This window comes from Trachemys scripta, chromosome 1, assembly GCF_013100865.1.
Source record: "Trachemys scripta elegans isolate TJP31775 chromosome 1, CAS_Tse_1.0, whole genome shotgun sequence".
NCBI classification, from domain to species: domain Eukaryota; kingdom Metazoa; phylum Chordata; order Testudines; family Emydidae; genus Trachemys; species Trachemys scripta.
Window position 1 is genome coordinate 266,472,571 of NC_048298.1, and position 14,843 is coordinate 266,487,413.

The 14,843-nt window shown below is 41.9% G+C and overlaps 1 long non-coding RNA gene across 2 annotated transcripts in view; it reads right to left on the reverse strand.

Annotated features, from left to right (window-relative positions):
- The window catches only part of LOC117870873, a 35,156-nt gene that overhangs the window by 19,338 nt on the left and 975 nt on the right, over positions 1-14,843 (reverse strand). Inside the window, exons 1-2 of one of the 2 annotated variants that reach the window (XR_004644058.1) lie at positions 11,833-11,907; positions 11,341-11,386 (exon numbers count right to left, since the gene is read on the reverse strand). This is a non-coding gene — a long non-coding RNA (uncharacterized LOC117870873). Of the gene's footprint in view, positions 1-11,340; positions 11,387-11,832; positions 11,908-14,843 lie in introns of those variants that run through there. The other variant, XR_004644057.1, reaches the window with a different exon arrangement.

Genomic DNA, 14,843 nt, shown 5'->3' on the forward strand with positions numbered 1-14,843 from the left:
AGGCTACACAATGGCTCCATCCCACTCCCCATAAGCTGACCAGCAGAACTAGTTGGCCATGCAGCGGGAGACCAAGCTACATACTGAAAACAGATGGTTGCAAAATACACTCTTCCACTGCAACAAGGGAGCAGGCGACACTATATAGCGGGTTAGCTCTGAGTGACACTGTCTCCTGTTGATCCATCCAGGGTAGCATGCCTAAGCACTGCCCCATACTCAGGGCTGAGCCTTTAGGTTCAATCTAGCCTTAACTTTTTTGAACCACTCACATGAATTTAAAAGTTCTTAGGTCAAATCCTGCCCTCGATGCCATTTGTGCATTCCCAGTGAAGGCAGTTTAATAAAGGTCGTCAAATTCATTCAACTTCCCTTCAATGCCAGAGCCAGAACTTGTCTGGATTTAGTGATGTCGGTGGGGTAGCACAGGTAAAATGGTGGGTGGAACTTTCCCCCATGTGTATAGTTATAATACGTCATACATTTGTTACCAGACACAAGCCTATACACCAAATGTTTCCAGTCTTTGGAGAAGTCCAAATCTGGATCCAAATTTATGGATTAGGCCCATCTCTAATTATATATTGTCCCATAATTGTACCAAATAGCTAGAATTATATTTTGGATTTTTGACATATTATAAAGAAACACAGCTATTAGTACACAAGGGTAAGTGCGACACATATGAAAACAAAAGAAGAGAAAAACTTCCCCAAGGTCCCATTCAAGTCAATCAAGCTTCCTTTGGGTCAAAGTACCTTTTTAAATTTGTAACTGCTTTGCAAACAAACAAAAATATCAGATGTTCGACTTAGTTTAAATATTTTTACATTTCTCAATCTTTGGAAGTTTTTTATTATATGTTTTGGTGTTCAAAATACAACTGATGTCATCAGCATTACTTAAACAACCACAGTCTAGCAAAAGATAACATTGCAATTTTTTTTAAGTATTAATGTCTGGCAAAACATCAAAGTTTGTTTCCTTAATCTAGAGAATCCTTTACTCATGAGTTATTTATTATACCTGGCTTTTCTCCAGAAGTTATGTATCCTACACTGATTTATTTCTTTTAGCTTCGCTGTTTTTAACTGTAAGAGAACGGAACTCGACAAAGCCATTTCATGATTAAGGACCCTATTCCGTTCCTCAGGAAGTCAATGTGATGTTCCCATTGACTTCTGGGGGAGCAGAATTGGTCCCTAAATAACCTGAAATCAGAGCCAAGAAAGAGTGGGTTGTTACCACACACACACACACATATATGCATACACACACACAAAATGGAGATCAGAGAAATGTTTCCTCTTGGTCATGAAGTAGGAATATTAACCCATTTGAATAAAAATATCTGTTATATTCTGCATCTGATTGAGGAGATGGAACTAGAATTTGAATGTTGAAGGCAGACAAGCAGCGATGGTCTGGAGTCAGTGATCTGAATTCACTGGTGGCTTAAATAGTGGTGCAAGATACATATTGGGTGTTGATTAGAAGACAGGTTAGGTGGATGAAAGTGATAAAATAGTGTAACTTGGATGTTGTTGATGAGAGCTGCAACCCAGGTTGAATTGACTCTCACAGTGGTAAACTATGCTAATTTGGGGAAATTCAACCCTGTGCAGAGGGCACAAAGAGCACAAAGCCTATTCACCACTGAAACCCTATTCTCAAGGCTTAAGTGGAACTCAAGTGGTACATGGAAGTTGGTTTGGCCCTCTGAACAGAGGTGAATTTCACCAGTTTTGCACTGAATAAGGAACACGCAGCAATCTTGCGAATATAATTTTGTTCTGCTTACAAAATCTTGCATCTGCATAGTAGTATTATTTAGAAATGTAGGTGCGCATGGTGCTTAGTTTCCTTCTATGCTACTGAAAATAACCACTTGTCATGGCGGAAGAGGAAAGTAGGACATAAAAATTATGCTTAACCCCACCTACAGGAAATCTTCTTAAGAAAACATACTGTACTCAACAATATGTACGTGATGGAAACCAGACATTTATGCTCCTACTGAGCGTAGGAAAAAGAGAGGGAATTTGGTTTCCCAGCTGCACTGTTCCTTTCTGTTCTAAAGGCAAAAAATGTGTGTATTGGTTTTACCTTTGGATAATTGCATTCGCAAGTCCAAAATCTGAGACAAGGTGAAAGCATCATAATTCTTGGAATAGCCACTGGGTAAGGAATGACATTAAAGAACTAGAATATTTTTCTTAAGAGTAAAAGCAAGCACTGGAATAAAATGCTGAGATCAGAATTAGGCCCAATTACACTGGCATAAATTTAGGAATGACTTCACTGAAGTGAATGGGCCAGATTCATTGGTATGTTCTGGTGACACTGAGCAGCCACAAACCCATCTTAACCTCTTTGCACCACTGGAATGCACTGATGAATCTGGCCCTACAAATTTATGACACTATAAAACTGGTGTAAATGAGATAATAATTGTTCCCAATGTCTTTAGGCATACATCGACCCTGAGATATTTTGGCAAATTTGCTGTTATTATACAAACAATCACACAGGAGAGAAACTTAGAACTACACTCTTAAATATTACGGGATCACCACTTATCTTCTTTGGCCTAATTCTCATGGCTTTTATGCCCTTTGGCATAATGCAAGTATGAAAGATATGCGCATCCCAGACTGCATTCAAGATATTCACAGGAAGGGTCACATCAATCTGAAGGCACCAGGAATCATGTCAGAAAGGATATAACTTGCAAACTCCTTCATTTTATTAATTTATTTAAAATGTTTACCCAGGAAATTCCCATTGAAAAAAGCATTTTGTTTCCATTCTGTAGCCAAGAAAGAGGAAGCAGCAATACACGCTCACGTCATTACAGAAGTCAAACAAATTAATTCATAGGAAGAGAACATGGGTTAATGGGTTATCTTCCTTTCACTTTATTTTTAACATATTAGTGACCAGTTAGTTCATACAGGAGATTAATCAGTATGATTGGGGGAAGTGTCTCAGATAAAATGAGATCCTCTCTGACTCTTCACCTCTATTTGAACCAAATCCACATGGAACCTTTTGATTTTAAAATATTTGCATTTAATAATAATAGTAATACTTTATTATTTTTTCTGTACTGTTTCCAACAGAAATGATCAAAGGCTACTATTGTGGCATTTCTATCCTGGCCAAAAGCAGAGTACTGGAAATTTAACAAGACAGCAGCTAATTTTCATGAGCTTCTACATTTCCAATGCGTTCAAGGTGTTTCAGAAAAGTTTCCTAAGCTTTGGTTGCTTACCCAAAATGAACACAACTTATTAATGAGATTTACTCTGAAAAGTGACTGTGTTACACTGGCACATATTCCCCAGCAGATCTGCTACCTGTTTGTATTCTGAATCATACTTGCTTGACTCAGGAACAAAAACAAGTTTGTACTGCTTTTTACTTATGTGAGTACTGCAGAGCCAATTTAGCTGACAGAAAGTGAGTTGGATTCTATTCTTTCCCGTTCCTATTCATCTTTCCCAGAATTGTATGCAGTGTAGTTGTAGCCATGTCAGTCTCAGGATATTAGAGAGAAAAGGTGGGTGAGGTAATATATTGTATTGGACCAGCTTCTGTTGGTAAGAGAGACAGGTCTGAACAAGAGCTCTGTGGAGCTCAAAAGCTAGTCTCTGTCACCAACAGAAGTTTGTCCAATAGAGGATATTACCTCACCCACCTTGTTTCACCAGAACTGATTACTAAGCTCCAATCAGCTACATTTGGTGTCAACCTGAGTTCATAACAGGCCCTTGGCTCTGGGCACACTTTATTATTTAAACTACACTTCAGACATAGAAATGTGACTTTACAGCTTTCTCTGTTGCAAAGGGTGCAGAAGAACTGGATGCTGGTAAATAGACGCACACACCCCACCCAGTTTTTTGGGACTGCAGGAAGATTGGGAAATTGGCGAATGGAAGCTGGATGCCCAGAAGAGGACACAGACTGGGAGTGACAGCAGTGATGGAAGACGGGAAACCCTAAACTAAAGGTCTTTTCTCCTTGCAGAGTTTCTGGATCCTGTAAGATGACCTGCTCCTTTAAGAACATGGGAAACTCTAGGTTCCTTTATGTGGAAAGTCCTAGGGAATTGGGGAAATTAATTCACTGAACAGAGAGTCAGTGGCACGAGGAACTCAATTGGACTGGACCCTGGGTTTAGGACTCTGTGAGATTTTCAGAGTCTTTTGGAAGTTCTGTCTCTGGAATTAAAGACACAGGCCTTACCCAGGACAGCGCCCTTGGCTACAGAAGTACAGCCTATCCCATATACAGTGACTGAACCCAAGCAAAGCTCTAGGGAGACCCCATGTTTGACAGAGGGTGCAAAAGGGGCCTGGCATAATGCAAAGGGAAAGACGGGGCAAGGAAGGGAAAGTTCCCAGGGTAGTATGAGGTTGTTAGGGTTTTTTTTGGGGTGGGGGGAGGGGAAGGGAGGAGGAACAGAACACATTAAAAATCACTGCCCTAGGAAGAGCCTAGACTCTGGGAAAAAATGAACAAGGGGAAGTCTAGGGCCTCAGAAATAAGCAAATCAGGAAGCAGTCCCTGTGGTATAGAATTAAAAGTGGGAAGATAACAGCAAAGTTTGAACTCCCATTTGACTGGAGTAGATATCCCAAATCTGTTGTCATCCTAGGAACCTACGAATGCAAGGGACTTGTATAGCCTGGTAACAGATTCCTGTCAGATCCAGAAGCCTGGTTAGGGAGCATATTTCTGAGCTGATAAATCAAGTGTATTTGGAGCAGCAGGTAGCAGAGATAAAAGGGAAATTGGAGGTTGAGGCCAGCAGGCTCCAGAGACTCATTGGAGAGACAGCAATGCCACACAACCTGGCAGAGAAAACTAATAGATGGCAACTAAAGGCATCTAAAGGCCCCAGTGCCGAGAATGCTGTTCCAGAACTGAGAAAAAGTATGTGACCAGAGCACTGAAGCATCCGTGGAGCTGTGCAATAAGGCTGTGAAATCAAGACACAAGCAATTCTGAGATTGGGGTCAGAAGAACCTAGAGACCAACTGGTTCACTGTGTAGATGTTCAAAGAACTGAAAGGCCACCAGTGGAGTGGTTATCAGACAAAACAAACACAGATGTTGAGTGCAGGGTAAATGTGGGAGTGATGACAGTAGCCCCTACAGCCACCCAACTAACTTCTCCAGTTCTTCACTTGGTTGATCTACAAGAGAAGGTTGCCAAGGCCGACAGAAACTGGGCTGAGGTCCCTCATAACTTTACAATTTACAGAGTCAGTTGACACAGTGCTTCCAAGACCTGGAAGAAACACATTCCTCAAGGGATTAGGTTTTGGCACAAGCCATGCAGGCAGAGTAAGAACTGTCCTGTTTCAGAGTAAAGAGAGACTTCATTCTGAAGTTGCTGCAGGCACATGAGCTGATTAAGCACCTTTCTGAAATCCTCTTGAGCTCTTTACAGAAAAGAATGCAAAGTTGGAGAGCCTGGAGGATGAGGCAGCTATCTTAAGAAAAACAACTGAGCACTGGGGTACTTCAGAAGACAGGGCCTGTGGTGATAGGCAGACTGACCAACCAAACAGAAGAACCATTGAATGCCTAATAGAGAACCCCAGGATGATGCACAGAAGAGTTGTGAAGGGAAGAAGCAAGGGCCCCATCTGTAAGCAAGAGTTGGGAGGATGCAAGGGAAAGCCCATCTAGGACACATTTAAGACAGATGTACAGAAAGGAAAATGGGTCTGCCCGAGGAGGAGGGCTGGCTCAGAATAATTATTCAGGAAGTTGCATGGGTGGAAGAGGAACAGAAGTGGGGTTTGTTAAGGCTGCAATGGAAATTGCAAGGACAGGGCTGTGAATCTTAGTGTTTGGGGAATCCAGGCAATGGAATGGACCTTATAAGGGCCCTATACCTCAAATGCTGCAGATGCATCAGTATCTGAGCAAACTGTGCTCCTGAGGCGAAGTAGATAGCACTGCACTAATTTCATTCTGGTGAAAACCCAGTCTTGATGACTGTAGTGTAAATGAATTGGCCGTCCCCATGCCTTGTGCCTGAGATGCTTCTGCACTGCCTTGCTCTTTATTCTCTCTCTTCTGGACCCTTTCAGACAGACTGCAGACCACCTGTACTAGAGAGGATTTTTTGACACTACACCCCATATTCTTCATAGTGATATTACTATGATATGGTTATAGCATAATTATGACGCATTTTATGCAAGATAAGTCATGTGAGGTGTAATTGGAAAAGTTATGATTTGCTGAATATGATTGTCCTATTTGTATGCATATATCATTTCTGTGTATGAAGTTATGAATATTGACTATGTATCTGTATTTCAAATGTAGTTACACCTGGAAAACACCCACTAGACAAGATGCTTTCAGTCTAGATAGCTGGTGAGGAAGGGCCTATTCAGGGCAATGGGTCATTAGAGAGAACAATAGGAAGCTTATTTCCTTAGAAGAAGCTTATTTCCCACCTGGTGAGCCTTCCTGAGAATGTTACAGACAGTCTGTGAGTGATGGCTGCTATGACTCTACAAGGACATGTGACCAGGCCACATATACTAGACTCCATCTTGGGATATCAATATTTTTCCACAAGCTGATCTGGGTACCAAGCTTTGGAACAAAGGGTTCCTGCTATATGCAAAAGCTATATAAGGGAGGGAGTGACATCATCTGGTGCTCTTCACTCTCCACACAAGAAGACTCCTAGAAACATCTGAGGAACAAAGGCTGAACTGAGGGAAGTGTTGGACCCAGGCTAAAGGGATTTCTAGCCTGTGTATGAAACACATGGGGATTCCAAGCTGTAAAGCAAGTGCAGTTTGCCTCTTAAGAATCTGTAGCCTGCTTGTATCATCTCTTAGGGTGAGAATCTGTTAATTCATATCCAATTGATCTAGTATATTAAGCTTAGTTTGTATTTTTTATTTATTTGCTAGGTAATCTGCTTTGATCTTTTGCTATCCCTTATAATCACTTAACATCTATCGTTTATAGTTAATAAACTTGTTTTTATTTTAATTAAACCAGTGAGCTTTGACTGGAGTGCTTGGGGAAAATCTCTGCTTGGTTACCACAAGTATGCATTGTTCTCTTCACATTGAGGGAGAGGTGAACCAGGTATTAAACTCATATACTGGCCAGATTTGACCAGGGCAGGATGGTACTGCTCAGAGGATCCCAGGCTGGGAAGCTGGTGATTAGAGAGCCTGTGTGTAACTGCAGCTGTGTGTGTCCCTACCTGTATGAATGCTGGTGAAAGTGCAGGCTGGAAGCCTTTGCAGCTTGTTGCAGCAGTACAGTATGAGAGGGAGCCCAAGCTGGTGGGTCAGGGGGCTCAGTGGTACACCAGTTCTAGGTGGCACCTCGGGGGGGGAACTCGTCACAGGGTTGATTCAAACAAAATGAACTGAAAAGTAAAACAAAGTCCCAGAAGTCTGTCCCGGGGCCTGGCTCTTATCTCAGAGCCTGGAGGAGCAAAAGGGTTCCTTCACAGGGTCTTTTTATTAGTTCTTAGAAGGCGCCCAATTCTGGGGTTCCGCTTGCAGCTGCCCTGTTCAAAGCTGAATCCTTTGCAAACTTCCCAGAGTCAGCTCCCTTCAAGAACTGTTTCAGCTCTCTTATAGGGAGCCAACTGCTTGGCTCCTTTAGCAAGTCTGCTCCAGGCTTCAAGTCTCCTACAGGAAGATCTCTCCTTCCATCTGCTCTCTCACAAGTAGACATTCCTGATGCAGAGCATGTCACTGAGGACTATTAAAGCCTAAATATGACATGAGTCCAGGACTGAAGAGTGGTACCTTCCTTTGGATTTTGATTACCCCAAAGGAGGATTAGCCAGAGCACCAAATCACTTTATATCATCCTATGGTTAAAATGGAGAAATTGCAGTTTATATGCGACTCCCAGATAGATGGCCAGAAGAGAGACCATCCTTCAGAGAGATGCCAGGAAGGAGGTCTGAGAGCACTCAAGGGAAAAGGTAGATATTTAAACAACATCATGTGTCCTGAGCCTAGGGCATGAGAAGGACTTGAGCTAGTCTTTACCGAATCTTCCTGAGCCAGTGAGAACCAGTTGCTCACATTTGTACAAATTGCTTTGAAGGTAATGGTGTTGCACAATGTAACTAAAGCCTACAGGTCTGTCTCATCTTACGCTGGGGTTATGTTCTGCGGTCAGCATGTAAAGCGAAAACCATGTATAGTCAAAATTACATTGAGTGTAATGGCAGGCGGAATCGCCCACACTATAGGAACAATATTTAAATTGTTATTTTTCTCTTTTTTTTTTTTTTTTTTTGTTGTTGTTTTTGCTGACCACGTAAAGCTGAATTTGCACATGTTAAATGCGCTTAAGATGCGACAGACCTGTACTTTTGCCTGCAGAACCTTTTTTATTGATGCACCTCAGTGAAAGTGCCCAGCTCGGCTGTAGGATCAGATCCTCAGGCATGCCAAAGCAATGCTGGACACACATGGCAGAGAAAGTATCGGACCTATCTTTGTGCTTCCCTGATCCTGATTCTGGCCCCTGATAAAAGTTAGAGCATCCTCAGGGCTGCTCTAGCTTGTGCTAGCCTATAATAGCCCCCTACTGCTGGACTTCGCTCATACCCTCACTTGCCCTCAGCATGCCTCCCTGGGTTTAGAGACAACTACATTGGTCTTACACCACGCAGAGGGGAACTCCCAGCTGCCTTTAAAGGGTATCTAGTGGAGTAAGGAGCTGCTCCTCAGACTGTATGTTGATTGCAGGGTTAGCAATTAGAGAAAACATCTCTTCATTTGCCTACTGAGAACATTTGCAGTAGAATCAGTGAGACACAATAATCATCCCTCCACCCCCGAAGTAGTCTTAAATCCACATTTCAGAGTAGACCCACACTTCTAATATTACAAGGAAAACATTTATCGTGTGCCTACTAAATAAATGACACTCATAATAGAGGAGGGAACAAAGTAACACATTTTTTTTAAAAGACAAAATCCTATCACTTCATAACCACCAAGTAGTAAACAATATTTAATCTATACAAAATATGTTCTGGTAGAAGTGTTATGTACTTGCAACACAAGCTAGTTTTAGAAAAATAATGGAATTCAATGTTTTGAAGCCAGGATCATCTTAGTACTGTCAAAAACAAAGTGATGATTTTGAGCCTCTTTCCAGAGGCCATTTTCTATAAAAAGAGCATCTGGAGACAGAACTCTTGTTTCTTTTTGGCTGATAGTATGTATTTCTCTGGTACTAAATATAGATATGTGTACAATTCACACATGGAGTTGGAGCCTTTACCATATAAGGGGAGAAGTAGGTGTTAATCTATGACCACATTTTTTTTTTAACTGGTGGAGACTACGTTGTGTTATAAATCTGTCCAACACCAATAAACAGTACATAAAATTGAAAGGACTAAGTACTGGCCACTGTGTTCCCCTGATGAGCTCCTTAGAGGATCTGCAATGACAATAACTCTAGAATGTCTATGCAGAAGTACAAACGTTCAGAGTCTGATCTTTTAGCAGTATCTTAAGAGATGTTGGCTTTTGAGTTCAAGTAAAACTCTCAACAAGGAGCTAAATAAATGCGCCAAGTTTGACAAGGAACAAAAGTTAGAGCTCAGGGCTCCACATACACAGAATCAAAAAAATGGGATGGGTCTATGGTCCTGATTCAGCAGAGATATTGGGAGCCTCCTGAGAGGTGCTGAACAACCTCAACTCCCACTGAAATGGAGCTCAGGAGATGCTCAGAACTACATGGGAATGGGTCCTAAAGAGGTGACAGACTATCAGGAGTCCTCCTCCAGAATACTGCCCCCTTCCAACGAGTGCATTAGGATAGATACCGAATACATGTATATTGCTAGTATGCTCCAAGACAACTACTGACGTGGTTTCAGCATTACACACAGGTTACCTACATACTCCTGACTGAGACTAATATATCAGGAGTGCATTTTTGAGTGCAATTCATCTGCTGGAATATACATTGCAGAGGAGCCTCCTCAGATGTCTGATTAATAGGAAACTGACTGCCCACATGGAATTTTTACATATTTTAGAGCCCTAACAAAAAAAATTGAGCACACAGGGACATCATGCAGGTTTGTGACTCTTTCTGGGGTTCTGTGAACCAATGGTTGGATTCTAATCATCCATGTGGTTAAAAACATGGTGGGTGAGGTTATTGGACCAACTTCTGTTGGTAGATGAGACAAGCTTTCAGGTTTCACACATAGCTCTTCTTCAGGTTTGGAAAAGGTAACCAGAGTGTCACAGCTAAATACAAGGTGGGACAGATTGTTATTTTGCTCTGACACTCTGGTTACCTTTTCCAGACCTGAAGAAGAGCTCTGTGAAGCTGGAGAGCTTGTCTCTTCCTCCAACAGAAATTGGTCCAATAAAAGGTTACCTGACCCATACAGGGCCGGCACTTCCACTACGCAACCCTAGGCGGTCGCCTAGGGCAGCAGGATTTGGGGGCCAGCATTTTGCCGTCCTCGGCAGAAATTTGGCAGTGGGGGGTCCTTCACTCGCTCCAGGACCTGCCGCAGAAGTGCCCTGAAGATGTGGAGCGGAAGGACCCCCGCCGCCGAATGCTCAGAGGAGGAGCGCTGCCACCTAGGGTGGCAAAAACCCTGGCGCTGCTCCTGCACCCATCCTGTTTCTCTCATATCCTGGGACAATACAGCTACAACAACACTGCAAACATCCATCTAGGTAGCATTGTCAATCATTAAAGTACATAGTGGGTAATATCTATTAGGGTGTCCTGTGCAATCCTTTTCATTTAAGGTTAAATCCTGCTAATTTACTTGGGTAAGTAATCCCATTAATTATGCAGATCAATCATTAATTCTCCTTCATGGAGAGGAAATGCACCAGCCATGAGTACGATTGCAGTCCTGAGTCTGAGAAGAGGAGGATATTCCCCATCCATCCCCAACAGACATCCCTAGCAAATAGACTGGCTACTTGGGATTTGTGCTGCATTCCAGGTTTTGTTTGATTTCTGATTTCACTGGGGTGCAATTTTTCAGGAGAATCATTTCAGCTTTATACACTTACATCTATGCTTTCATCTATATGACAGTTCTATTCATGTTAGAGTAAGCTTTCTACAACACTTGAGAAAAGCAAGACTAAGTGAATCATGGTAGCTCAGACACAGGATGTCTGCTAGATTTCACCATTACTTGGTAGGCTCTCCTAAAGTGATTTGTAGGTAGCAAAATAAACAATAGATGGTTGGCTATCACATCCTTGAGCCAGCTCATACTTTTCTCAGTCACAGATACATTCCCAATGGTTCTTTATGACTGACCTTATCTAGACTTCCAGGAAGAAGAAGATCCAATCTCATGCTGCATCTGGAATTCAAAAGTAAACATGGTCACCTTCATTTCTGAAACAAAAACAGATTGCATTTCTGGTTTTTCAATTACTTCCCATCAAAGATATAAGTGTGTACGTCTTCATCCATGTTGTAAATGCAACATTTTAAACAAGACAACTTAAAATTAAAATATATAAAAGTGTGCTGGCTGCGTTGATTTTAAATATCAGGGGAAAAAGAAAAATGAACTTTGTAATGACATATTGAGGACCCAGGCACAAGCTTGACTGTCCGTCTTCCAACATGGAAAGGGGGGGAGGGGAGATTAGTCTCTGCCGCAGCACCAGTCCCCAAACCCTCTTTCCCCTGAATGCGAAGGGCCATCTGCACGTTCAAGTGTTGGCATTCCCCGCCCCCGTCCCATCAGCAAAGTCAAGTGTGCCCATCCTAAAGTTTGTGTAATCTGTAGGCTTCACTTACCTTTGCACAGATCTTCCTCAGTGCCTAGGGACCACCCTGAGGGAGGGAGAGATTCCAGGAGATCAGTTGGTGAGGGATCCCTGCAAACATTGCTCCCACTGAGTCATGCTGCCAGGGGAGCAGATGCCCAAAGCTCAGGCAAAATCCCTGTGCCTCCAATAGATCCTCCAAGATACAAAGGGGGTTTGTTGAACCCACTGCTTCTTTTGCAGCAGGTGGCGCGTGTGGGAGGGTTGGGCGGGGAGGTCTGTGGCAATCACTGGCCTAAATTATTTGGACAAAATACTGAAAGGTTTTCCTTCACTCAAAGCCCCATTCTATGTTTTCCTTTAAAAGAGGGCAATCTAGTCCACTGTCTTTTTGCTACAACAAATCAAATTAAATGTAGCTACTTTAATGTCATTTTAATTAATTTTAAGAATTTTAAATATTTAAATTGTGATTTTCTTGCTTCATACCGAGGAATTAATTTCTCTGTGTCAGATTTCTTTTAATCTTGGACTATAGGAGAAAATAAAAGCTCTCAGCTATGTTTTAATAACGAATCTGGGATTACTAATAGCTTGATCCTGCAAATCTTTACTCACTCAAATAGTCCTTGAAATCAATAGGACTATCCACTGAATAAGAGTTTGCTAAGTATTTCACTGAAATTTTGATTCAGTCAGTTGTGCAAGATATGAGGGTTGTATTAATTTCTACAGAGGTAGAATGATTTACAATACATAACACTATAATGTTACATTCAGAGACAAAGTATTATTTTTATGCCCACATCCAATTCATTTCGAATGTTTCTTCTCTTTACCTATTCATTGGCTACCTAAGATTTTGGGGCAACAATATGTCTTTCATATTTTTCTTTTTATTTCCCAAGTTTTCCATCCCCTGTAAAAATAGCCAGGAAGAGGAGCAGGGAGGATTGTCCATTGTCCATTTAACAACTCTTGCTGTGTCTATCCTAGGATTTTTTTCACCTAAAATTTCCCAACATTGTTGATTCAGTGTTAACAGTTGAAACCTACTGTAGGCAAGGTGCTGGTGGCCAACAGCATTTTAAGTGCTATGCCATGTAATGATGTACACCTCCTCTGAACAGGACTAGACCACATGATGCTTAAAGTACCAGCAGCTGTCTGGAATCCTGGCTGTACTAGCAGATAGGTTGGTAACTTGTTGAACTCCACAAATTTGAGGCACAAACAATGAAGTTTGTTAATTCGCACAATACAGTTAACTTGCAGGGTACAGGACTGGCCAGTGAAAGATGTGATGTAATTCCATTGATTTCAAAGCTTCTATCAAGTTAATACAAATTTACACTGGAGTAAATGAGAGTGGAATTTGGCCTGTGGTGTTATAACTGCAAAATACAAAATTGTGATTTGATCCTGAAAACTGGAGTGAATCCTGTTCAGCTGGGCCATAGGCTGCTCTCATTTACACTGGTACAAATCAGACTTTATTTTACAACTGATATAAAACAAAACAAAAAAGAAAGTGTGAGGGATAAATTAAGAGTTATAGTTACGGGAGAAAAGTTATATAGGTTCAGGCAAGGTTTGAAAACAGATGGATGGGTGAGGTACAGGAAGGTTGATCTAGACAGCAGGAACTAGCGGTGAAAAGGCTCTCTAACCCACAGTGGCAAATTTGTTGTGTGAAAGGGCAGAAATGAGACTAGTACTAGATTAGCAGAAGAAGCGGGGAGAGGCGGGGGGGTGGAGAGGGACGCAGAGCAATTAGTCTGAAGCCAGACTATGGAGAGACTTTAAAAACTCAATTTATGTAGTGTTTCCCTGACACATCATAATTTATGTGAAGGCGATGAGCCACTTACGTAAATTACAGTGTTTACACACACATGCTGTGTAGATGACAACAGAATTTGGCCTTCAGCATGATTTAATTGAGATCCTAGAGAAATAAGTACTTATGTTAGAAAAGGATTTTTAAACTGAAGTCTCTTTAACCAAACATGACATTCCTTCCAACTTTCAGAGATTGTTTGTGACTTTTGGAAGAAAACATTGCATAAACCTAAGCTCTATTAATGAGACCCGTGATTCCAGCCCCTATTTGAGAACAGTCTCTAAAGCTGCCTAAACTGGCAAAGAGCTAATCAGATTAGCTGGCTGTAACTTAGTGTAAATCATAATAAAATTGGTTTTAATAAGAACAGCATCATACATAACACCTGTCATCCCACAAAGCGCTTTAAAAAACTATGGCACTAGCCCTGCCACTCCTCTCTCTCAGGCAACTTCCCATCACTTTAAGCTCTTACTTTCACCAATAGATACCGCTGGGGGAGGGCGAGTTGGATGTGGGGCACGTGACAGCTATTATAGCACACAATACTACACAGCAATTTAGAACCAAAAGTAAAGGCTAAAATATTCAACTGAAAAGGCAGAGTGAATTTCAGCAGAAACTCAAACTGGAATTTGGGCAAACCTCTAGTGGTAACGTGGCCCCTTTTCACTAGTCGAAAGTCTGAGATGGTTTTTAGTAATAAAAAAATCTCACAAAAGAAAATTATTATTGGGCTGACAACATGCTCAGGTCATTCCAAGACACAAATAGGAAGACTGACCAAGAAAGATACATTCGAAGACCCAGAAAAAGGAGTTGTGTGATTATTTTGCCCCATAATCTGGCAGACTAGTTTTTACTGTATTTAATCCTTTAATATTAAATATGAATATTTAAGACGGGTTGTCAATATGGTTATGTTAGAACACAGTTGCAAAAACACAACCTGCTTGGTTTCATCAACAGCATTTTGCAAATGCGGCCACAGCCTCCTGGGTGATGGGGGCGGGGGGACAGGAGGAGCAGTGCCCCTCCCCCAGGGCCACCAGCAGTGGTTGGGCCCTGCCACCCCCCCCCTCCCTCTGGAGACAAACAAGCTGGAGGAACAGGTAGCCAGTGAGTTCCCCACCTCCCAGGGACAGTGGGGTTGGGCTTCAGCCCTGGGGCAGTGTGTGGCAGGCTCCATCCCCAGGGCT